The sequence below is a fragment of the Panicum hallii genome, chromosome 2, assembly GCF_002211085.1.
Source record: "Panicum hallii strain FIL2 chromosome 2, PHallii_v3.1, whole genome shotgun sequence".
Lineage (NCBI taxonomy): Eukaryota > Viridiplantae > Streptophyta > Magnoliopsida > Poales > Poaceae > Panicum > Panicum hallii.
In genome coordinates, this window is record NC_038043.1 from 23,174,071 (window position 1) to 23,199,354 (window position 25,284).

A 25,284-nucleotide genomic window follows, 5' to 3' on the forward strand; every position below is an offset into this window, starting at 1 on the left:
ATATCTACAAGAACAGAAACGTCTATGGCATTGCATGGCTCCAGTTAATCCTTAAGTACTTAATTCCACCTTAAGCTTATTTAGTGGTTATGATCAGACTAATCTAAGATCCTATTCGTGAGTAATTAAGTTCTAACATTGGGTTCTCCTCCCCTCCCCATTTGACTGGCCTTGGTGCCAGATTACTTGGAGCGAGAGAAGATAGAGTGGAAGCGGAGAATTTATAAGAGGAAGCCAGAAGAGCTTTTGTGTTCTTGATACAGTCATACAGATATATAATTTTCGTGAAGGCCTTAACGGCTGTTATGAACTCGTCTGAGAGCATAAGTAGCTAGATTAGAAACGTTTAGAAATACAGTACTAGCTGACATCATTATCCATCTGACTGTAGTCCACTATTGACTGGTATGCAATTTGGCAAGTTTGGCACTGCCTTTGAAGTCCTTAGCGGCGTCATCTTTTCTGGTAGCAGTCAGCTTGCTTGTGTGATCCAAATGCATCCTTGACTTTGAACATGATATGACTTGACTAGCAGATGAAAAATAATCTCAATGAAACCCACATAACCGTGTTCCATCCTACACCTCTCTATGCTCCTGACCGAGACGCCGTGTGGATCCAAGTGCTAATAGGTGAAAGTGCTAAACTTTAATATTAATGTATCCAAACAGTAGGGCTAATAGGGTGGGCTAAAGTTTAGCCAAGACTCAAAAACTTTAGCAAAGATATAAGTACTAACAGATGCTATATAAAATTTAGCATTCAACTTTAGCTTCTCCAAACAGACTATTAGTGGATCCTATAAGTTACACGTTTTGTCCTGAAACAGGATAGGCTACTGGCTCTTGCAAGCAATTATTAGAATAGGGTCTGTCTGCCTGTCTGGCAATGAGCGAATCGCAGCCATGTTTGTTCTTGTTCCTTATTGTGTTGCTTGGCTTGTCGTCCCAATCGGCACACAGCCAAATCCTGCTGCGGGTAAAATACTACCTATCTTCAAATGAATCTTTATTTTGTTCGCAGAAAAGCAGTTCGATACTTCATTTCGCTCCGTGCATGTGTTTGTAGGCCTTCAATTGGGAATCATGGAACACAGGAGTATCCGGATGGTACGACGTCCTCAGGAGCCCAGGTCCATGACATCGGGCATCACCCATGTCTGGCTACCACCGCCGTCACACTCCGTCGACGCGCAAGGTAAGTCGATCACAAAGTTATTAGCTTTCGAACGATTTGATTTTGTGCCATTTGTTCAATCTGTTCTGCCGGATTATCGTTGCAAATTAAAACTGTTTGATTTCGTGTGACATTCATATGTGCGAGTGCCAGGTTATCTTCCGGGGCGGCTGTACGACCTGAACGCGTCCAAGTACGGGAGCGAGGCGCAGCTCAGGGCGGTGATCGCGGCGTTCCACGGCAAGGGGATCAAGTGCATCGCCGACATCGTCATCAACCACCGCAGGGCGGAGCACATGGATAGCCGCGGCATCTATTGCATCTTCGAGGGTGGCACGCCGGACGGCCGCCTCGACTGGGGCCCCCACATGATCTACCGCGACGACAGCTACTCCGACGGCACGGGCTACGCCGACACCGCCCTGGAATACCAGCCGGCACCTGACCTCGACCACCTCAACGACCGCGTCCGCAGCGAGCTCACGGAGTGGCTCAAGTGGATGAAGACCGACGTCGGCTTCGATGGCTGGCGCCTCGACTTCGCCAGAGGCTACTCCGTCCGCGGCGGTCGCCGGCACGTACGTCAGCGGCACCTCGCCGGACCTCGCGATTGTGGAGATATTGACGGACATGGCTTACGGGGCCGATCAGCTATGTTTCACCGATACGCGATACGGGTACGGAGATACGGGTACGCCGATACGGCGATACGGCAAATCTCCAAAAACCACGATACGCCGATACGTCAAATATATAAATATAAATTTGAACTTCCACTTGCACTTGAACTAGCCATGCTTTGTAACGTATTATCTACAACGAAATGCAAGACATGAACAGCCGGAGGAGCTTGCTCACCTTGCTGCCTTGCTCCCAGGCTCCCAGCCGCTGGCGCAAGGGGCGGCGGCGCAAGGGATCCACGAGATGAGAGGGAGAGAGAGAGAGACAACAGGTGCTGCGTGAGGTGAGGTCACGAGTGTTTTTACAGCTAGGGTTTAGGATGGGCCGGTTTCGTTGGGCCTCAGTTTCAACTGGGCTTCCAAATGAGAGGTTATACTCAGACGTATCGGATGGACGTATCGCCGAGTATCGGACGCGTATCGTGAATTAAATTATTTATTTTTAAATCAAATTAATCCGATACGTGTATCGAGGCGTATCGGGGCGTATCGAGACGTATCGGAGTATCGGAGCGTATCGGATACGGGTACGGCGACCATCCAGACGTATCGGTGATTCGTAGCCGATCAGGACGCGCACCGGCAGATTCTCGCGGCCGGGTGGACGCTGTCGGTGGCCCTGCGGCCGCTTTTGATTTCACGACCAGGGGCGTCCTCCAGGCCGCGCTCGACTACAGCGAGCTATGGAAGAAGATGCAGGACGCTCAGGGGAGGGCGCCCGGCCTGGTCGGCCTGCGGCCAGCCCAGGCCGTCACGTTCGTCGACAACCACGACACCGGGTCCAAGACGCAGCACATCTCGCCGTTACCGGCGGAGAAGGTCTCGCAGGGCTACGCCTACATCCTCACGCATCCAGGCACCCCTTGCGTCGTAAGTATAGTGCAAATTCATGTATTAATTCCTAATAATGCTTTAGTGTCTTGTATACCTTTTATTAATTCTCGACAGAGTATGTATAATCCTTGGTGCAGTTCTACGACCATTTCTTTGATCCGAGCTTGAAAGACAAGATCACTAGGATGATGAAGATCAGAACGCGCAACGATATTGGGCCGGGAAGCTCGCTGCGCATTCTCCTCGCCGACAACGACGCGTACGTTGCGGAGATCGATGGAAGAGTGATAGCAAAGGTCGGAGCAAGGTACGATGCAAGGTACGATGCCAGCAGCTCCATTCCTCAGGGGTTTCAGGTGTCCACCAGTGGAAACCATTACGCGATATGGGAGAAACTGTAGTTCTTGTCACTAGATCAGAGGAACACGATGGTACGGTGGTCCTTAATTTGCAAAAACATCCTTGAAGCCGATCGATCGAGATGAAGTTGCTGTAATGACGAATGCGGCTAGGTGTTTTTGCTGTATCTGTAGGGGGCATCTGTAGTGGCGATTCAGTTCATATATATGCTTAATTAGTATGTGGGTGCAATACTGTACAGCCCTTAGCTTGCCTCTGAGATATATCTTTGGATGGAGATGGCAGCTTAGCACACTTACGCTTGCACAAACCGGACCCCCACGTCGCCCCTCCCAGGTGACTCGGGGGGCGACCCAGCCGCCGCCGCCGGCCCCTTCCCCACCGGACCTCGTCGGCCGTCGCTGTCACCGCTGGCCGGCGGGTGGCGGCGGCGGCCCCGCCCTCCGTCCCCTTCCCTCTTCTTTCCCTGCTCCTCTCCACCCCTTCCCTCAACCCTAACACCTGGTGACCACGGCCACATCTCCCTGCTGGAGTGCCGACGTCGGCCGCTTGGTGCTGGATCCGCGTCTTCCATGGCTAGATCTACCTTCCTCACCACCGGATCTACATGTTGGCCTCGTCTTCGCTCCTTCCTGCCGCCGCCATGGATGCGTTGCTCCCTGCGCTGCCATGGCTGGTCGCCGCTGCCATGGCTGGTCGCCGTCGTCCGTAGCCAGGTGCCGCCCTCGCGTTCCCGGGCTGACCATCCGCCGCCGGCCCAGCCGGTCACCTCTCCAGATGTACCCTGCTACGGCCTTGGTGGCGCTCCCCTTCCTCCTTGGCCGAGGCCCAGCGGGCATCGCCCAGCCTCATGCCGCGCCGTCGGTCCATGCCATCGGGCCACCTGGCTGGCCGTCACCGCGGGTCAACCTAGCGCTACCGCGGCCATGTCGAGGGGGGCCGCCGGTGGTCGTCGCCCCCAATCCTCGCGGAGGGGCCTCGGTGGTGCCCCAACCTCGACGCAGCGGGTTCGGTGGCTGCCCCGTGGCAGGTTCGGTGGCTACCCCACTGCGGGCCACCGCCGTTGCCGGTTTTGGGCAGACGGACCCTTCCATCATGGTGGCCCACCTTTGGTGTGTGGTGGCGGCTCTGGAAGGTTGGCGGCAAGCTCTGGGGGATTGGGGGAAGGTGAAAGCCTTTGCTTGCCTGCGAGCAGATGACGGCGGCGCCTTGGGCACCGTTTACCTCCTTGGAGGCATCATTCTTCTGCCCCTCTCCTCTCCTGCACCTGTGAGCTTCTTGGGTGAAAACCATGACCGTGTCAGTCGGGCGATGACAGCGACAATAGCATCGCCTCCCTCCCTGGAGGCATTGTCTTGGAAGTTCACGCTGGAGTGCAATTGTCGTGGTGGTGGTGGTCGTCATCTCTTCACAGGATAATTTTTCTTCTACACCAGCCTTCGCTTTGAATTGTTCATCATCGCGGTTGCTTGGATTGATGTCTTCTGGCGGATGCTTTGCCGCCACGGTCGTGCTGTTTGGTGCTTGCCCTGGCGGATGGTTCGCTGCCCAGGATGGATTCGTTGGGTGGATGCTTTGCCACCGTTTGATTGGGCGGATGCTCTGCCGCTATGTTGCTACTTGGGTGGATACTTTGCCACCACTGGTCCTGGCGTATGCTTTGCCACCGTTTTCTCCTACTCTGGTGGATGCTTTGCCGCACTGGTCGCGTTCCTTGAGATTGCTCTCTCTAGGCATCTTTGGCGATGGTGTATCCCTTTTCCAGGTTCAGTTCTTGGCTAGCCTTGTTAGGGTGGTTGGGTTGGGTGTGTCCTCTCTTCCCTTCTTGCTGCTGCTTCTTCTTGTTGTTGTGGTTGTGACTTCTGTCCCTGCCGGATGTGTGTTGGTTATACCTTTCTTTAGTGTTTCTCTATCTTTAGTCCTTCGTGTTTTGTGTTGGCCAAGTCTTGTTTGGCTGCATCAAATTTTATTTGTAAACTGCTTTCTTCTTATACGTGCTAAGGCATGTTCTAAAAAAAGAGACGGCAACTCTATATGTTATGGTTTATTGTAATTTCTTTGCTTCAGCAATGAAATTTGTGGTACCCCATCAAGAAAAATGTTCTAGGCATGGAGCAATACATTGATGATTTAATTTGTTTCCATTAACATGTCCTTTGCCAACAACACCATTGCTAGCAGCGCAGCCACCCACTGTAGAACCACTGATCCCACCATACACATCCTGGTCCAACAGGTTAGCCACCAAAGTTCAAAGCACATAAAGCCACCAAAGAAAAAGCAATAGGTTAGTTAAGCCACCAAAGAAAAAGCAATAGGTTAGCTGACAAGTCAAGAAAGCTATAAGGAGAAAAAATGCACCACCAATGGGCCACGAAGTCTTAGCCAACAAACTTGGAGGCCTTTTTCTCCTCCAACTAATCGTTAAACATAAAGATGCACGTCGTCGTACAAAACTCACAAAATTTCTATATTTTCAACTAATTCTACAATTCTAAATTCCTAAAACCCACGCCCCTAAAAATAGTAGCATTTTTAGGGGCGGTGCCTAAAAATATATTTTTAGGGGCGGGTGCCTAAAAATATATTTTTAATGGCGAGTGATGGCATAACCTGCTCCTAAAAATGGTCGCACATAAAAAAAATCATAAATTTTTCATATGATCTTGGATGACTTCAAACTTTATATAAAAATTGTAGAGAATGACGAGATCTAAAACTTTGTAGTTGATAATATTTTTATTTAAGGTCATTTAATGGTCCAAAAAATTTTATGACTCTACATATAGCTATGACTATATAGTATCTCATACAACTCAAGTCATATTTTAAGATTTCAACAATCTCAATCTTTATATACACTGAAATATACTTGATATATTTTTTTATCCATAGTTCGCAATAACCATAGTGTAAAAGTTCACTTTTTTATTTATTTTGCTATATGTAAAGATTTAAATGAATTTCTGGAATAAAATTGAAAAATATTTTTGGGGGCGGTGGTGGCGTCACCCATCCCTATAAACGGATTTTTCATGGGCGGGTGAGGGCGTCACCCGCATCTACAAATCAGTTTTAGAGTTAATATAAAAGAATAACATACCCCGTAGAGTCACAAGTGACTGCGTAGCGTGGTGGATAGCAAGATACGCGCAAGGCTTGAGGTATACGGTTCAAACCCCAGGTGATGCAAGTGTGTATATTTCGTCAGAAAAAATTGTACCTCGATAGTACAGAGCTTGTGGTGGTGGCTGGTTGGCTGAAAATCGATTTCTAGAGGCAGGTCGGCATGTACCTGCCCCTAGAAATCAATTTCAAGGGCGGGTCACGCTGTGACCAACCCCTAGAAATTATTTTCAGGGGTGGACGCGTTACCTGCTCCTAAAAATAGCATTTGTAGCTGCGAGAAGTAGGGGTACGTACCACACCCGCCTCTAAAAATACGTTTTTACCCACCCCTTAAAACTTATTTTCATAGTAGTGCCATAAAGATGCAGTCTCTTCAATAAATGGGCTACAATTTCATCAACGGATAAGGGACAAATTGGATAAATGAAGACTCAAAAGTGCAAGTATGATGCTATTCCAACACCTTTTTATGAGTTGTTATTGCCCATCAACGACTTACTATATTTCTTTTTATGCACAAATTAAGATGTACTCTCTCCGTCCCATAAAGAGTGCAATTCTAGTTTTCTTCAGGCATACTAGTGGTAGCATGAAAAGACTCTCGTACCCTCATTTGTTTGCCACATGCGGTTAGTTTTAGCATGCAAATTAAATCTAACCACTTAATTTGGCAGGTAGTTGAGATGCTGTTGTCGGTCAAAAACCCACCGGCGAGCAGCGACACGCAACACGAGGAGCCGGGAGCCTCCCGAGACTGCTGGTGGGCCCCAGTCCCTCGGTCAACGGCCCGAGATCCGGCACACGCCCTGACTTCTGGGTTGCTAGGCATGCCACCTGACCTTGTACCTGATCAGGAAGGTGTTATGTGTTAGTTTCCTGCATGCACAGACACGTGTAAACATTGGTCCAAGCCATGATCGGCTCATGAGACGATTCCCGGTATCGGCTGTAAAAAGCTGATGGTATTGGGTATCGGATCGGATCTATAAATAAAGCAAATATGTCCGATGGTAATAAAAATCTTGCTCTGTAATCATTAAGCTAATCGAATCTACGACGATTAAAGCTTTCACCATATAATCGGAACATCCTACACGTAACTGAGCCTAACAGATGCTGAGGGTAACAAAACAACAACCTAAACAGAGGTCTAAAAACCAACCAAAAGCCGATTCCCGGAACAATCCCTTTTCAAGCTGTTATAAAGTACCCAGAATACTGCCGGAACATTCACTCCGTTTGAAGGGCCTTATCATGCAGATATTGAACTAAATCGATTGATGAGGACTAATCATAACAGATTGGATCTACTAAATAAGTACGAAGCAAGGCACTACCCTTATACCCGAGATCGAGTACATGGACAACCGGACGTTTACAGGAAACAAGCAAAGCACAATTAACGCATGGAAGAGCCGATGCTACCCTATAAATGCCAAGATAACTGGTGTTACTCACCATCAACAACGCTTCAGAATGAGAAACATAAAAAGTAAATAAGTAAGAGCGATGCTGCCCCGATCACGCAAGGCTTGATCGGGGCCGCGCAGTGCTTACCCGAAAAACCCTAGAATAGGGGTGGCGATGCGCCGAGAGTTGTTGGTGAATGATTTCTCCTTTTTTATTGTTTACCCAAGATACATATTTATAGTCCATAGATTTGCCTCTCCTAACCAATCCTAACCAAACACGACACAAATCTTAACTATCTCTATCTAAACTGTTTAAACATACATACCTATCTAGATAAACGGCCAACCTTGGCCCAAAATATCTACAAAGGGTCCGATTCGCAAGCCCATTATAATTATCCTTCAAACCCATCTTACTCCACGGCCCACCTTTCTGGCCCGCCTAAATTATGGCGATAACACATGCCCCCCTGGTTTCGGCAATAATTATTCTGAAACCATTTTCCTTTTAATCGCCTTGTCTCTTCGACTTCCGAAATCCATACAGACGTGCCTCTTCAACTATTAGGGGATGTGACTGCTCTGCATTAGGCTCCTTGGAAACTGTTATGGTGCCGATTCACCTTCCGCTTCATCTTTATAAACCTACCCCCGACAGCTTTTTCTTAATCGTCTTCTCCCTTCACACATTAGCAACCATATCTAACCCAATTTTTCTTCCTCTTGCAATGGCTTCTTCCTCTTCCTCTGCCTCTTCCGCCATCTCCTTTGAATCTGAATCCTCCCGAGAGCCTACTCTGAAATATAATCTGATAGCCGCCTACGAAATCCTTGCCCCCTTGCATTGGGATGCGGAGGAATGGGACTTCCAATCTTTGGTTAGAGGATGAAAAGTCCCTGACCGTCGGCGAGGATCTCCTGCTACTCCTCGATGATGAGCTGGAGGAAGATGACGAAGACGACGCATCTTAGGAAGAAGAGCTCTCCTCCTCGGAAGAAAAAGTCGATTCCTCCTCAACCGAGGAAGATTGGGTACAGGAAACTTCCTCCTTGGCGGATCATCAGAAGATGTGAACGAGGATGATGAAGATGACGGCAGCTTCACCACCACCAGCAGCGAAGATGACGCTAGCAACAGAAACAGTAGCAGCAATAATAGCGACGTCAGCACGGCTTTGCCAACCAAGTGCCGCAAGACCTCCGGCGTCTACTGGTGGTAAACTGTAACACTAAGCCGATAGATCGGCTCCTCTTTTGTACTTACTCCCTTATTGTAAATAAGATCTTCTTTTTAACCATGATTTCTTTTTAAAAGCTGATCTGCTAACAGCTGATGGCAACGCATCGGTCCCCTTCCTCAAAATATGCCGATCCGGATTCAAACCAGTTCTTCAATTCATTTCATTTCCGCCTGAATCCAGATCCTTCTCCAAAATAGATCTCTGAAGATTCCCCAAATCCAGGCTACTTTCCAAAACCCCTTTGCTCATAAACCCTAGCAACAAAGTTCTCCCCTGAGCCTCAGAATACGCACTCCATCTTGCGCCGCCAACCCTAGATCTATTTCCTGAGTTCTTGACCTTCACCAAGATTTTCGATGGCGGAGTCTTCGAACACTAACGCGAATGTCTTTGGTCTGAAGGTAAAACTCCAACCTCTATTAATTTAATGCAGTAATCACGAGATTCCCCATGCTATTAAATGACCTCTCTTCGATTATTTTAGCTTTCGTGGATTTCTTCAGGCTTCCGATATCCTCTTGCCGCATCCTTCTTCCCTCAATTCTTTCTGTCTTGGGCCTCGTTCTTACAAAAAGCCCGTAGATGTAATTTCTTGTGAGGCTAATCGAATCCTATTCATGAGCCAAAACATAGACCTAGACTCCTGGTCCGACAGCCTTCGTGCCTGGCCGACCCCTCCCAAGGGCTGGGTGACTTGGTATAATAGGGTGGCGAACACTTACCATCCTACATGGAAATCCATAGGGATAGCCGATGCTTTGTCTCTATCTCTTTCCCCACTTGAAAAGGGTGAGAACCTTCTGAAGACCATCGGCTATTTTTGGTCCGATGCCTTGAACTGTTTTCTCTTTGGACATAGTCCGATGACTCCAACTCTTCTGGACATGACGATGATCACTGGTCTGGACGTCGCATCATCCTGTCCTTCTGCTTATAGACTATCTGAAGTCCCTTTCAAACTGTCTTCCAAAGAAGAATGCACGAACTGGGGCGCATATCTGAATCAACACCAAAAAACCAAAGGCACTGTGATAGAGAAAGAACACACAGCTTTCTTGAACCTTTGGTTAGAGCACTTCCTTTTCTGTGGACCTTCCCTTGCTCCAACCAAGAATTACCTTCCTCTGGCGTACGAGTTGGCCAAAGGTCACACTGTTGGCCTTGGTAAATTGTTCCTTGGAGAAGTTTATAGATACCTTCATCTGATGTCCTTGATTCCTCCAGTTGTGGGCTCATCTTTATTTTCAAGATTTCATCCCAAACTTCCCCCCTCTGGCCAACAATTCTTTTCCAGATCAAAGTGGGAGGCAAATCCGATGCACCAGCTTTGGCCAGGCCTTGTACAGTCTCCGTGACGGCAAGTTGAATCCTTCAGATGCCTCATAATGGTTTAGGGTTTTCTACAAGGGCCTGGACAACCCAATCTTCCTCCCCTATGCTGAGTCTGAAATCTTTGAGAGCTCGGCCACGTTCCGGTTGGCTGACTTCGCCGATGATGTCGACACCCGGCGCCTGTATTCTATCATGATTCGCCCTTGCCTCCTCCCAGTTAGCATGAGCACTTCCAACCGGATCATCAAACCGGGATATGAGTTTTACCAGCCAGTTGCAGCAGCCCAGCAATTTAGTCTTGGGAAAGTTCCCCCACACTTCTTCCTTCATCATTTGACATCAAATAGGGTAGACCTATCTGACGCCGTCACTACCCAAAGATGCTACAGCCTGTTTTCAGATCTTTTCATCCCAATTCCTGTTGACCTCGCATTCATTTCTTCGGCTGTCAGCTTTAAGGATTGGTGGTCGATGTGGAAGACCCATGTTGTAACACCCTAAGGTAATTTCCTCAAATTTAAATTAATTTATTTGGGCTCGAATAAATTTTTCAGGGTTTTCTCTAATTTATCTCGTATTTAAAGTAATTTTATAACGCAAGAAAATAAAATTTACCATAGGATTAAAGTGTTTGTGCATTCATGCCGCAGCATTATTTTATTTGTGTTGAAATTATAAGGTTGGAATTCAAACTCATTTGAATTCAAATAGATTGTTTGAATTAGTGGAGTATAGAAAAGAAAAGGAAAGGAGAAAGAATAAAAGCAGCCCAACTCTCTCCCTCTTTTCTTTTCCCCCCTGGCCCACTTCCTCCCTCGGGCCCTCCTCTTTTCTCTCCTCCTCTCCCCGCACGGCCCGGCAGCCGGCCCGTTTTCTTTCCTCAGCGCCAGCCCAGCTTGCCCCGTTTCCCCAGCCCGAGCCGGCTCCTCCCCTCGCGCGCCCCGGCCCAGCGCACGCACCGCTCCCTTGCTCAGCCCGCGCGCGCAGCGCCCCTTCCTCTCTCTGACGAACCGGGCCCGCCTGTCATCCCCATCCTTCCGCCCCTGTCCCCGCAATGGCCGCGCCGCCGCACGGCCGAGATCCCCGGCCCTCCCCCGCCTCAACCGCACCCGAATCTTCGGCCCTGCTCTTCTTATCTTCCTGCGCCACCCCTGGGGCCACCCATTCTCACCAGCGCCGCCCCACACCAACCCTAGACGCGCCCGCCGCCTTTGCCTCCGCTCGGGGCACCCCGCCGCCGCGGGCACGCCGCTCCCCGGCGCTTTAGCTCCGACCGGACCCCGCAGGAGCTTCATCCGAGCACCAGGAACCTATCCGCGGCCGCCTTCCTTGACTCCGGCCACGTAGTGGTTGGTTTTCTACGGAGCTCGCCGCCGGCCTTGTTTCGCCGCGCGTCCGGTCAACTCCGGCCTCGGTGAGCCACCTCCCCACCCTCTCTCTCCGTTGCACGGGTCGCCCCGGTCCCTCGCGCGCCTTTGGAGCTGGAGCGCGGCACCACCGGCACCCGCAGCCGCACGGGCTCGCCGGCGCCCCGAGTCTCTGCTCGCCGCCGCCCGGCCGCCATGGCCAAGTTGGCCGGCTCCTTTCCCTCCTAAACAGTTTCCCGTACGCCCCCCCTATCTCCTCGGCCTGATCCCGTTCCAAACCAGCCACAGGACCGCCGGATCGCATGTCCTCCGGCGAGGCGCCGCCGCGAAGGCCGCCTCCGGCGAGCAATCGCCGCCACCTGCGTCCCCAATTTCCCCCGGCCGTTGGATCGGTAGCCCACGTCCCAGATTAGATCGGGATCTCGTGAAATCGTGACCTTTGGATCTGGATCCAGTGGATCAAATCCACCCATACCGGTTCACCCTTGCTTGAATCTGAGCCGTCCGTTCCTGATCCGGCGCGTGAAATTTGATTTCCATTATGATAGGCCCTGGCGCGTTAGATCCCGATCGGACGGACGAAAACCGCGCATACCCCTTCGCGTAGCAGATCTAATCTGAGCCGCCCGACATTGATCCAACGATCCAGATTAAAACGTACCCTTTCAGCCTCGTCTTTTTGCTAAAGAGCCCTCGGGTTTTAAGGAAATCAACCCGCCGTCCAACCCTAGCTCAAAAATAATTACAAACAGGCCCTTTTCTTCCCTTTTAACCCCTGAGCTTTCTGGAATTTGAACCCGCAGTCCATGTGTGGTGTTTTCACGCGCTAGCCCCCGTGTCTAGCCTTTAATTACGTTTTAGTCCTCGGTTTTTGTCCAGAAGCCCCTGGAAGTCCTGTTTTTCTTACAATTAGGTCCCTGTATCCTGTTTTAAGCGCAGTTTTCACGTTTTAGCTCCGTTTTAGGTGTTCTTTATATGCACGCGATCGTTGTAACGCGTAGAATAGCTTTAGACTAGTTTTGTGTGCTGTTTCTATGTAATGTTGTACTGTTTTCTTATATTTTGCTATTGTTTGTGCATGTGTGTATGTGTGGACTATGTTTGACGATCGTGAGTAGACGCGGAGCCTTTGGAGCAGTACCAGGAGCAGCCGTCTTCCGAGCAGTTCGAGCAGCAGCCGGGAGAGTACGAGGAAGGCAAGTATAGCATGAACCTCCTATCACTTTTAAATACAATTTCATACTGCATTTAATTCTGTATACCTATCAGGATTTCCTAGCCACATTTATATCCTTATATATATCCTATGGGTTGCATTCTTGGTTAGTTGTGTTAGGTTGCTGCGCTATAACACACTTGGTCCTTTTTAATTAATTTGATTAATGGTCTTATGCAACTTAATTCGGGAGCCGACCCTCTGTGCTGTGTGCTTGAGTGGTTTGTGCGTCCTTAAAAATATGTTTTTGTAGAAATATGGTTTAGGGGGCCAGCACGGTGCTTAGTGCTTGGTTGGCCACTCTCCCTAAGGACCGGTTCATAGAGCGACAACCTGGGACAACCGCGCAACCACAAGACTGGAATGGGACGGTCTTGACTTACTAATTAGGTCGTGTTGGTTCGGGAGTAACTTACCTGCGTGGGCAAGAGGGGTGGTAAGCTTCAATGGTCCCTGCTCCTCCGGCTTGGTCTGTGCTGTGTGTCTTGTACCCCCGGAGGTGGGCCCCATCGTCGCTGATCCAGAATCCTTAGCGGTTACACCTTACCAACGTGATCCTTTGTAACGGTCTCGTAGTGTGCTTGCTAGCCATCTCACCTAAGGAAGTGTGATGAACAACTAGCGTAGCTCACGACTTGTGGGTAAAGTTGTGCAACCTCTCGAGAGTGTAAAACTGATATATCAGCTGTGCTCACAGTCATGAGCGGCCCAGATCCTCCGTCTGATTAGTGGGGTTATCAACCTTTGACGAGGGCGATTCCCCGGGTGGTTTTGGTTTGGATGGTTCTCAGTAGTTCTTAATTAATACTGATTAATTTATTATGCAATTGGGTTTATGGTAATTCATCCACTGGTAGTAATTAGCTCTAATAAAATTTGCCAAGACTAAAAGCTAATGCAGTTGAGTCAGCCAGCCTAGAGCCTCATAGTTTGTGTTATACTTGTTGAGTACGAGTTTGTACTCACACTTGCCTCTCTACTCTTCTGTTCTATTTCGGATATCTTCGACTGCTGCTCAGTGCCCGGCAACGTGGAGGATTACGTCAGCGGCTTCGACGACTTCTAGGCGTTTGTCTCCCAGTCGACGTCCCTGTGGCGCCCAGCTCTTCATGTATCTCTTTTACGCTTCCGCAACTCTTGAACCGATTCTTGATTCGGTTGTAATAAAATAATTCCTTTTATGATTCATTTACGATTTATATTCATGTTATTCGTGACATGTGTTGTGATATCTTGATAATCTGTTGTATATATGCGTGACTTGATCCTGGCGCATGTATGATTGCTCGATTTATGTTCTTATAAATCGGGTGTGACAGATTGGTATCAGAGCCGTGTCGACTGTAGGACGAAGCCTAGGTAGAATTGGTCGAGTTTAGGACTTCGGTTCTCTTGCTTGCCTCCGCAAATCTTCAACCATCATTTTTCTACTCCTATTCCTTGAGTCTTAAGCCCTAGATTTGCTATCTCCCCCGCATTTTCTGAGAAGTAGCTTGAGTTTTCCGTAGACGTTGGCCTGAATCGCCTAGTCTTATAGGCTATAAGTAGGGCTGTCCCGATGGAAAATACGCTAGAACGAGCGTGTTGGTCGAGTAGTGTGGAAAACTCGACTAATTTGTGAATATTGAATGTTTGTTATTGTGCAAATGCTTGATTTGGATTTTTGGTTGATTGCATAGGCTAGTAGTTAAACTTGTTCATACAAATCGACCTAACCCCACTTGAACTAAACAATAAAATTGAGTTAGAACGTTGGGGGGGGGTAAAACTTATATTCTTTTTCTTTCTGTCATATCCTTCCGAAGTTTCATTTCCGCAGTGGCACGATATCTTTTTCTCATAAATTTCGGTTGTTGCAATCAGATGGTGAACACCAGGCGCACCGGTTCCGGTTCTGACCAGCAGGAGCAGAACAACCAGAGTACCGGTCAGCCGCTGCCGATGCCGCCACCACTGACCCCGGAGCAGTTCTTCCAGCTCCAGATGCAGATGATGGCTATCCTGAACAACACCGTTCAGGCTCTGCAGCAGATCCATGCTCAGCCACCGCCTCCTCCGCCGCCTCAGCCCCGCGACAGGCGTGCGGACTTCATGAGAGGTCATCCTCCGACCTTCTCTCACGCCACGGACCCACTCCAGGCGGACGACTGGCTTCGTTCGGTGGAGCGCCAGTTGGTTGTTGCGCAGTGCGACGACCGGGAGCGAGTCCTTTACGCCGCAGGGCAGCTGCGAGGCTCCGCTCTTGACTGGTGGGAGTCCTACCCAGCTCGGGATCGTGAGGCTCTCACGTGGGACCAGTTCCGTGAGCGTTTCAGGAACCATCACATTCCTGAGGGCATCATGAAGATGAAACAGAAGGAGTTCCGTGCCCTTAAGCAGGTAAAATTTAACGGAAATTCCCTACCATTCCTTTTGAGCTTGATCCATCCTTGATTTCTTTTGTAACCTGACCAATTGAGCAATTTCCATCCTTGTTATCTGTGTTCGCTATTTCAGGGATCGATGACGGTGACGGAGTACCGTGACCGTTTCCTTCAGCTTGCCCGCTACGCCCCTGCTGACGTCGCTCGTGATAGCGATAAGCAGGAGTACTTCAAGGAGGGACTGGATGATCACATCCAGTATGCGCTGCTGAACCACCGCTTCGACAACTTCAACCAGTTGGTTGATGCGGCCCTCAACACCGAGCGTAAGCGCCGGGAGATTGAGGATAAGAAGAGGAAGATGGCTCCATCCTCTTCGGGCAGCAACACTCGTCCCCGCTATCAGCATCCGCAGCAGCAGCAGCAGAGGCCGCCTCAGCAGTACCAGCAGCGGCAGCAGTACCCGCCTCGTCCTCAGCAGCAGCAGCAGGCGGGACAGGGTCAGAGGCTTTCGGCGCCTCCGGCTCCACCAGCTCAGAGGCAGGGAGCGCCCACTCCTCCTCCTGGGCAGCAGGCCGCTGCACTTCCTCGAGTGTGCTTCCACTGCGGCGAGCCAGGGCACTACGCCAACGTCTGCCCTCGGAAGGCGCAGGCAGGACAGCAGGGGCGTGCAGCACCGCCCAAGGCTCCAGCTCAGGGCAGGGTGAACCACGTGACGGCCGAGTCAGCGGCCGAGGCTCCCAACGTGGTTATTGGTACGTTCATGGTAATGCCCATCCTGCTACAGTGCTTTTGATACTGGTGCTACACATTCTTTCATCACCCAGTCTTTTGTTGAGCATCATGGCATTCCTACTAGCACATTAAAGAGGTGCATGTTAGTATCTTCACCGGGAGGGCAGTTGAGGTCTCATGTCTTCTGTCCCAGAGTCAGTGTGGCTATAAGGGGGGTAGATTTCAGTGCAAATCTAATGGTGCTTGACTCCAAGGGCATTGATGTGATCCTTGGGATGGAGACTCTTGCTAAGTGGGGAGTCCGAATAGATTGTGCTCAGAGGACGGTTCTTCTGTCAGCACCGGATGGTCAGGAGGTCACTGTCGGTGCCACAGAGCCTTCTGGATTTCTTCATCAGATGGAGGCTAGACCCACGGATGGTATTCGCGTGGTGTCGGAATTCCCGGATGTCTTTCCGGATGATTTGCCAGGTATGCCGCCTGATCGCGATATTGAGTTTTCTATTGATCTCTGCCTGGCACGGCTCCTATTGCTAAGCGGCCCTATCGATGGCTCCTGTCGAGCATGAGGAGGTTAAGAAGACCGTCGACGAGTTGCTAGCTAAGGGTTATATCCGTCGCAGTTTCTCCCCTTGGGCTTTTCCTGTATTGCTTGTAGAGAAGAAGGATGGGGCGAAGAGGATGTGCGTCGATTATCGGGATCTGAATGCGGTCACTATCAAGAACAAGCATCCATTGCCCCGTATTGAGGATCTCTTTGATCAGCTTCAGGGTGCTTGTGTATTTTCGAAGATTGATCTGCGTTCGGGCTATCATCAGCTGAAGATTCGTCCTGAGGATATTCAGAAGACGGCATTCACCTGCAAGTATGGGTTATACGAGTATACGGTCATGTCCTTCGGCTTGACTAATGCTCCGGCTTTCTTCATGCATCTGATGAACAAGGTTTTCATGGATTATCTGGACACCTTCGTGGTGATATTTATTGATGATATCCTAATATATTCCAAGTCAGAAGCGGAGCATGAGAAGCATCTGAGGCTTGTGTTGCAGAGGCTCAGAGAGCACAAGCTGTATGCCAAGCTCAGCAAGTGCGAGTTTTGGATTGACGAGGTTCCGTTCCTCGGTCATGTTATCTCCAAGGAGGTATTGCTGTGGACCCCGGAAAGGTGAAGGATGTGCTTGACTGGGTTGTACCGCAGACGGTGAAGGAAGTCCGCTCTTTTCTGGGCTTAGCAGGCTATTATCGGAGGTTCATTGAGAATTTCTCCAAAATTGCGAAGCCTTTGACTTCCTTGCTGGAGAAGGATGTGGGTTTTTCTTGGACTGATGAGCGTCAGAAGGCCTTCGAGGAGCTGAAGAAGAGGTTGACTACGGCGCCAGTCCTTACTCTGCCAGACCAGAGCAAGAGGTTCACAGTGTATTGTGATGCTTCGAGGGATGGTCTTGGTTGCGTTCTGATGCAGGAAGGCAGAGTGATAGCTTATGCTTCGCGGCAGTTGCGCCGGCACGAGCTGAATTATCCCACTCATGATCTGGAGTTAGCCGCAGTTGTGCATGCTCTGAAGATATGGAGGCATTACTGTTTGGGCAGAGGTGTGATATTTACACCAATCACAAGAGCCTCAAGTATATTTCACCCAGAGTGAGCTGAACATGCGACAGAGAAGATGGCTAGAGTTGGTCAAGGATTATGACCTGGAGATTCACTATCATCCGGGCAAGGCCAATGTTGTAGCAGATGCTCTGAGCAGGAAGAGCTATGTTAACATGGCCGTGGCTTTTCAGATGTCTCAGGAGTTATGCGAGGAGTTCGAGCAGTTGAGTCTGGGTTTCTTGCATCACACCTCGGGTACGTCGTTCGAGGCGGAACCCACTCTAGAGGCTGAGATCAGTCAGTATCAGAAGGAAGATCAGAAGCTGCAAGAGATTCGTGAGTTGCTCAAGATTGGCAAGGCTCCACATTTCAGAGAGGATGATAGGGTACCCTGTGGTACAAGGGTCGTATATGTGTGCCAGATGTAGCAGATCTCAGGAAGTTGATTCTGAGTGAGGCTCATGATACAGCATATTCTATCCATCCAGGCAGTACGAAGATGTATTACGACCTGAAGGAACGATTCTGGTGGTCTGGAATGAAGCGTTCTGTTGCGGAGTACGTGGCTATCTGCGACACTTGTCAGCGTGTCAAGGCAGAGCATCAGAGGCCAGCAGGGTTATTGCAGCCGTTGAAGATTCCAGAGTGGAAATGGGAGGAGATCACTATGGACTTCATCGTTGGCTTGCCTCGTACTCAGAAAGGGTACAACTCCATATGGGTAGTAGTGGACCGGTTGACGAAGGTTGCTCACTTCATCCCGGTGAACACTACTTACTCCGGTGCTAGACTCGCAGAGTTGTACATCTCCAGGATTGTCTGTCTGCATGGTGTTCCGAAGAAGATTATATCTGATCGAGGATCTCAGTTCACTTCACGGTTCTGGGAGCAGTTGCACGATTCATTGGATACGAAGCTACGCTTCAGTACTGCTTATCATCCTCAGGCAGATGGGCAGACAGAGAGAACCAACCAAGTGTTGGAGGATATGCTTCGGGCCTGCGCTATTCAGTATGGTACCAGCTGGGATAAATGCCTGCCGTATGCTGAGTTTTCTTATAACAACAGTTATCAGGCCAGTCTGAAGAAGTCCCCGTTTGAGGCTCTGTATGGTCGGAAATGCAGGACTCCGCTGTATTGGGATCAGATTGGTGAGAAGCAGGTATTTGGTCCGGATATTGTTGAAGAGGCAGAACAGTTGGTACAGCAGGTGCGAGAGAATCTGAGGGTCGCTCAGACTCGTCAGAAGAGCTATGCGGATGTTCGTCGCCGAGATTTGACCTTCGCAGTGGGTGATCATGTATATCTGAAGGTCTCGCCGATGAGAGGAATCCGCAGGTTTAATGTACGAGGGAAGCTAGCTCCTCGATACATTGGTCCGTTCAAGGTGTTGGAACGGAAAGGTGAGGTGGCATATCGTTTGGAGTTGCCACTCAATCTCTCAGGAGTGCACGATGTGTTTCACGTGTCTCAGCTGAAGAAGTGCTTGAGAGTGCCAGAAGAGCAAGCACCGATAGACGGGCTGGATGTGCAGGAGGATCTGACCTATATTGAGCATCCGGTGAAGATTTTGGAGACATCTGAGAGAGTCACCCGAAACAAGAAGATCAAGATGTGTCGTATTCAGTGGAGTCATCATACGGAGGATGAGGCTACTTGGGAGCGAGAAGACGAGCTGAGGAAGACATACCCCGATCTCTTTGCTAGCTAGCCTATTCGAATCTCGGGACGAGATTCCTGTAAGGGGGGTAGGTTTGTAACACCCTAAGGTAATTTCCTCAAATTTAAATTAATTTATTTGGGCTCGAATAAATTTTTCAGGGTTTTCTCTAATTTATCTCGTATTTAAAGTAATTTTATAACGCAAGAAAATAAAATTTACCATAGGATTAAAGTGTTTGTGCATTCATGCCGCAGCATTATTTTATTTGTGTTGAAATTATAAGGTTGGAATTCAAACTCATTTGAATTCAAATAGATTGTTTGAATTAGTGGAGTATAGAAAAGAAAAGGAAAGGAGAAAGAATAAAAGCAGCCCAACTCTCTCCCTCTTTTCTTTTCCCCCCTGGCCCACTTCCTCCCTCGGGCCCTCCTCTTTTCTCTCCTCCTCTCCCCGCACGGCCCGGCAGCCGGCCCGTTTTCTTTCCTCAGCGCCAGCCCAGCTTGCCCCGTTTCCCCAGCCCGAGCCGGCTCCTCCCCTCGCGCGCCCCGGCCCAGCGCACGCACCGCTCCCTTGCTCAGCCCGCGCGCGCAGCGCCCCTTCCTCTCTCTGACGAACCGGGCCCGCCTGTCATCCCCATCCTTCCGCCCCTGTCCCCGCAATGGCCGCGCCGCCGCACGGCCGAGATCCCCGGCCCTCCCCCGCCTCAACCGCACCCGAATCTTCGGCCCTGCTCTTCTTATCTTCCTGCGCCACCCCTGGGGCCACCCATTCTCACCAGCGCCGCCCCACACCAACCCTAGACGCGCCCGCCGCCTTTGCCTCCGCTCGGGGCACCCCGCCGCCGCGGGCACGCCGCTCCCCGGCGCTTTAGCTCCGACCGGACCCCGCAGGAGCTTCATCCGAGCACCAGGAACCTATCCGCGGCCGCCTTCCTTGACTCCGGCCACGTAGCGGTTGGTTTTCTACGGAGCTCGCCGCCGGCCTTGTTTCGCCGCGCGTCCGGTCAACTTCGGCCTCGGTGAGCCACCTCCCCACCCTCTCTCTCCGTTGCACGGGTCGCCCCGGTCCCTCGCGCGCCTTTGGACCTGGAGCGCGGCACCACCGGCACCCGCAGCCGCACGGGCTCGCCGGCGCCCCGAGTCTCTGCTCGCCGCCGCCCGGCCGCCATGGCCAAGTTGGCCGGCTCCTTTCCCTCCTAAACAGTTTCCCGTACGCCCCCCTATCTCCTCGGCCTGATCCCGTTCCAAACCAGCCACAGGACCGCCGGATCGCATGTCCTCCGGCGAGGCGCCGCCGCGAAGGCCGCCTCCGGCGAGCAATCGCCGCCACCTGCGTCCCCAATTTCCCCGGCCGTTGGATCGGTAGCCCACGTCCCAGATTAGATCGGGATCTCGTGAAATCGTGACCTTTGGATCTGGATCCAGTGGATCAAATCCACCCATACCGGTTCACCCTTGCTTGAATCTGAGCCGTCCGTTCCTGATCCGGCGCGTGAAATTTGATTTCCATTATGATAGGCCCTGGCGCGTTAGATCCCGATCGGACGGACGAAAACCGCGCATACCCCTTCGCGTAGCAGATCTAATCTGAGCCGCCCGACATTGATCCAACGATCCAGATTAAAACGTACCCTTTCAGCCTCGTCTTTTTGCTAAAGAGCCCTCGGGTTTTAAGGAAATCAACCCGCCGTCCAACCCTAGCTCAAAAATAATTACAAACAGGCCCTTTTCTTCCCTTTTAACCCCTGAGCTTTCTGGAATTTGAACCCGCAGTCCATGTGTGGTGTTTTCATGCGCTAGCCCCCATGTCTAGCCTTTAATTACGTTTTAGTCCTCGGTTTTTGTCCAGAAGCCCCTGGAAGTCCTGTTTTTCTTACAATTAGGTCCCTGGATCCTGTTTTAAGCGCAGTTTTCACGTTTTAGCTCCGTTTTAGGTGTTCTTTATATGCACGCGATCGTTGTAACGCGTAGAATAGCTTTAGACTAGTTTTGTGTGCTGTTTCTATGTAATGTTGTACTGTTTTCTTATATTTTGCTATTGTTTGTGCATGTGTGTATGTGTGGACTATGTTTGACGATCGTGAGTAGACGCGGAGCCTTTGGAGCAGTACCAGGAGCAGCCGTCTTCCGAGCAGTTCGAGCAGCAGCCGGGAGAGTACGAGGAAGGCAAGTATAGCATGAACCTCCTATCACTTTTAAATACAATTTCATACTGCATTTAATTCTGTATACCTATCAGGATTTCCTAGCCACATTTATATCCTTATATATATCCTATGGGTTGCATTCTTGGTTAGTTGTGTTAGGTTGCTGCGCTATAACACACTTGGTCCTTTTTAATTAATTTGATTAATGGTCTTATGCAACTTAATTCTGGAGCCGACCCTCTGTGCTGTGTGCTTGAGTGGTTTGTGCGTCCTTAAAAATATGTTTTTGTAGAAACATGGTTTAGGGGGCCAGCACGGTGCTTAGTGCTTGGTTGGCCACTCTCCCTAAGGACCGGTTCATAGAGCGACAACCTGGGACAACCGCGCAACCACAAGACTGGAATGGGACGGTCTTGACTTACTAATTAGGTCGTGTTGGTTCGGGAGTAACTTACCTACGTGGGCAAGAGGGGTGGTAAGCTTCAATGGTCCCTGCTCCTCCGGCTTGGTCTGTGCTGTGTGTCTTGTACCCCCGGAGGTGGGCCCCATCGTCGCTGATCCAGAATCCTTAGCGGTTACACCTTACCAACGTGATCCTTTGTAACGGTCTCGTAGTGTGCTTGCTAGCCATCTCACCTAAGGAAGTGTGATGAACAACTAGCGTAGCTCACGACTTGTGGGTAAAGTTGTGCAACCTCTCGAGAGTGTAAAACTGATATATCAGCTGTGCTCACAGTCATGAGCGGCCCAGATCCTCCGTCTGATTAGTGGGGTTATCAACCTTTGACGAGGGCGATTCCCCGGGTGGTTTTGGTTTGGATGGTTCTCAGTAGTTCTTAATTAATACTGATTAATTTATTATGCAATTGGGTTTATGGTAATTCATCCACTGGTAGTAATTAGCTCTAATAAAATTTGCCAAGACTAAAAGCTAATGCAGTTGAGTCAGCCAGCCTAGAGCCTCATAGTTTGTGTTATACTTGTTGAGTACGAGTTTGTACTCACACTTGCCTCTCTACTCTTCTGTTCTATTTCGGATATCTTCGACTGCTGCTCAGTGCCCGGCAACGTGGAGGATTACGTCAGCGGCTTCGACGACTTCTAGGCGTTTGTCTCCCAGTCGACGTCCCTGTGGCGCCCAGCTCTTCATGTATCTCTTTTACGCTTCCGCAACTCTTGAACCGATTCTTGATTCGGTTGTAATAAAATAATTCCTTTTATGATTCATTTACGATTTATATTCATGTTATTCGTGACATGTGTTGTGATATCTTGATAATCTGTTGTATATATGCGTGACTTGATCCTAGCGCATGTATGATTGCTCGATTTATGTTCTTATAAATCGGGTGTGACACATGTCTTCCGGAGAGCCCTGGGGCCAATGCTGCAGCAGATTCATGCTGAGTATGAAGTCCCTGAAGAATAGGTATGACCATCTTCCCATCGTTCCTCCTTTTGACTTTGCTGAATCCCTTTCTAATTCCATTTACTCTTTTTGCAGCAGGAGGATGGTCTGGAGCCCAAGAACGATGATGGATCTAACTTCCAGTTCTCGCCAATTGCCCCTGTGGTTCTCTTTGGCAAAAACGCACCTTCCCCTTCAAAAAGCATCATGCGGATCCAGCCTAGCACCGCAAAGCTGACCCCCAAGCGGAAACGGTAATCTGACGCTGTTGCCCCCCGAGTCCACACTAAGACGAGGAAGATGCTTGTCAGAAAAATCCGGAAGGAAGCTGGGCCGTCTTCTACTAGTCAAGAAGCTCCGGTTGCTGGCCAGGTTTGGATCACCCCTCTCGTAGTTGGCCCTCTGCATATGCACATTTTATCTTGATTACGCTCCCCTTTCTTGCAGTCCGTCGTCGTGGACATTTCCAGTGGGGAGGAGCATGCATGCCAAAAAGACTCAGCTCCAGAAGCTCCAGAAGATTTTCTGGCGCCGATCAGTGCTTTGGTTGCCCTTAAAGATCCCAACCCAAAGACCCTGGAAGGCCCTGCGACGCCGGTTGATGCTCTGGTCACCGTTCAAGATCTGCATGAGCCAATTGTTCCCGCATCGGTCGTTAGCTCCTTTCCGGAAGGGCCAGCTGTCGCTTTATCGACTGCCAGTCTTTCCCCGAAAGGGGCGCGCCTGCAAGAGCCGACCGCTGCTTCGTCGGCTGTCACCCCCCTTCTGAAAGGATAAGACCCCAAGAGCCAACCATTGCTTCTCCCGCTGTCACCGCTCCTCCTCCAAAAAAGACGCGTCCTCAGGAGCCGATCAGCTCTTCATCGGCTGTCGCTACTCCCCCCCAGGATAGGTATGTTTTACCACCAGATCATTTTCGTCCTTTTCTGCGCTGCTCCACTCACATGCCTCCCTTCAGGGCCTGAACCTCTCGGAATTGCTTGCGTTTGATCCCGCATCCGTTGGATCAGCCATATTAGAAGCCGATGATCCTCAACCGGATTCGACCAAAGTTGCCAGTCAGCTTCTCTGTGTGAAGGACCTTCTATCAGCTCCGATCGACGCCCTGGTCCAGGACTCTAGTGCGGTAAGGCAGATCCTCGAGGAGGTCAACTCTCAGCTTCCCGTGGCTCTTCAAATCAAGCTCTGGCCGACCGGGCACCTCCCCTTCTTTCGGGCAAGAGTAGCACAAGCTCGTCTCAGGATTGAGACCTGTCACTCTCAAACCCCCTTGAAGGCCAACATTGCCGAGAGATGACGGTCATTTAACAAGAAGAAAGCTGTTCTGGACACCAAGGCTGACACATCTGTGCACACTCAACGGCTTCTTCTTCTGGAGAAGGAATTAGAAGACCTCAAGGCTAGAGTCCGGGCCACCGAGCAGCGCATCCAAGAAGAAAAAGACTTTGTTGCAAGCTCCAAACGGGAAGCAGAAGCCATGACCGCTCAACTGAAGGTGGATCTTGCCGAACTGAGTGCTTTGAGCAAGCAGGTGGTGCCAGGAGTGGACGAGGAAGACGAAGCAGTGATTGCTGAAGCTGATTGTGTCCGTCTCGAAGCCATTGCTGCCATCAACGAGTTCCTTCAATAGGCTTACATTTTTAACAGATAAACTTGTACATGTTCATTTTAAACTCTAAAGTCGATGGTCACACATCGGCTGTTCGATGGACCCAATGTGTTAGGCACTTCAAGACCCTAGAGTCAATGGTCGCACATCGGCTATTCTATCAATTTAATGTGCTGGGTACGAAGTACTTCTCTTTTCCTTTTATATATGTGGGCTGACTACACGCATCGGCCTTCTTTCCTTGCTCTTGACTTGGTACACGTCACCAGTTTCGTATGTACGGGCCATTGCATTCTGTCAGTTTGTACCCTTCCGCACGGCCTCAACTCTCTCTTATTCAGGCTCATTGGTCATATCGGCTTACAACCTGATGTATAGCATCGGCTTTACCGCTCACCGTCCCATATGCTCGGGAAATATCTCTTGAGATGCTGACCGTGACCGCCACCGGGAACTTGACGCCATCTAATTCTTCAAGCATATATGCATTCCCAGATAAGACTTGGTCAACCCTATAAGGCCCATGCCAATTTGGAGACCACTTGCCATACGCTGCATCTTTACTCCCCAATGGTAGCACCGCTTCCCAAACCAGATCTCCAACTTGGAATTCCTTCGGCTTGACTTTCTTGTTGTACGCGCGGGCTACTTTGGCCTTGTTTTCCTTGATCTCTTCAAGTGACCAAAGCCTGAGTTCCGTTAGGTCTTCCACATTATCATTCATCAGAGTAGCATACTCTTCAGCTGTTAAGTCATTTTGGAATTCTACCCGCCTTGAGCCGGCCGTAATTTCCCACGGTAAAACAGCCTCTTGTCCATACACCAGGTGATAAGGAGAGGTTTTTGTTGCTCCATGGCAAGATATACGGTATGCCCACAACGCCTCTGATAAGACCTCGTGCCAACGCCTAGGATACTCATCAATCTTTCTCTTGATCAACTTGATAAGGCTCTGATTGGATACTTTAACTTGTCCATTTGCTTGGGCATAATATGGAGATGACCTGATCAATTTG

The 25,284-nt window shown here is 50.1% G+C and overlaps 1 pseudogene; it reads left to right on the forward strand.

Moving 5' to 3' along the window:
• The first annotated feature begins 888 nt into the window (after positions 1 to 888).
• On the forward strand, positions 889 to 3,234 carry LOC112880765 (annotated as a pseudogene).
• Positions 3,235 to 25,284: the final 22,050 nt, after the last annotated feature.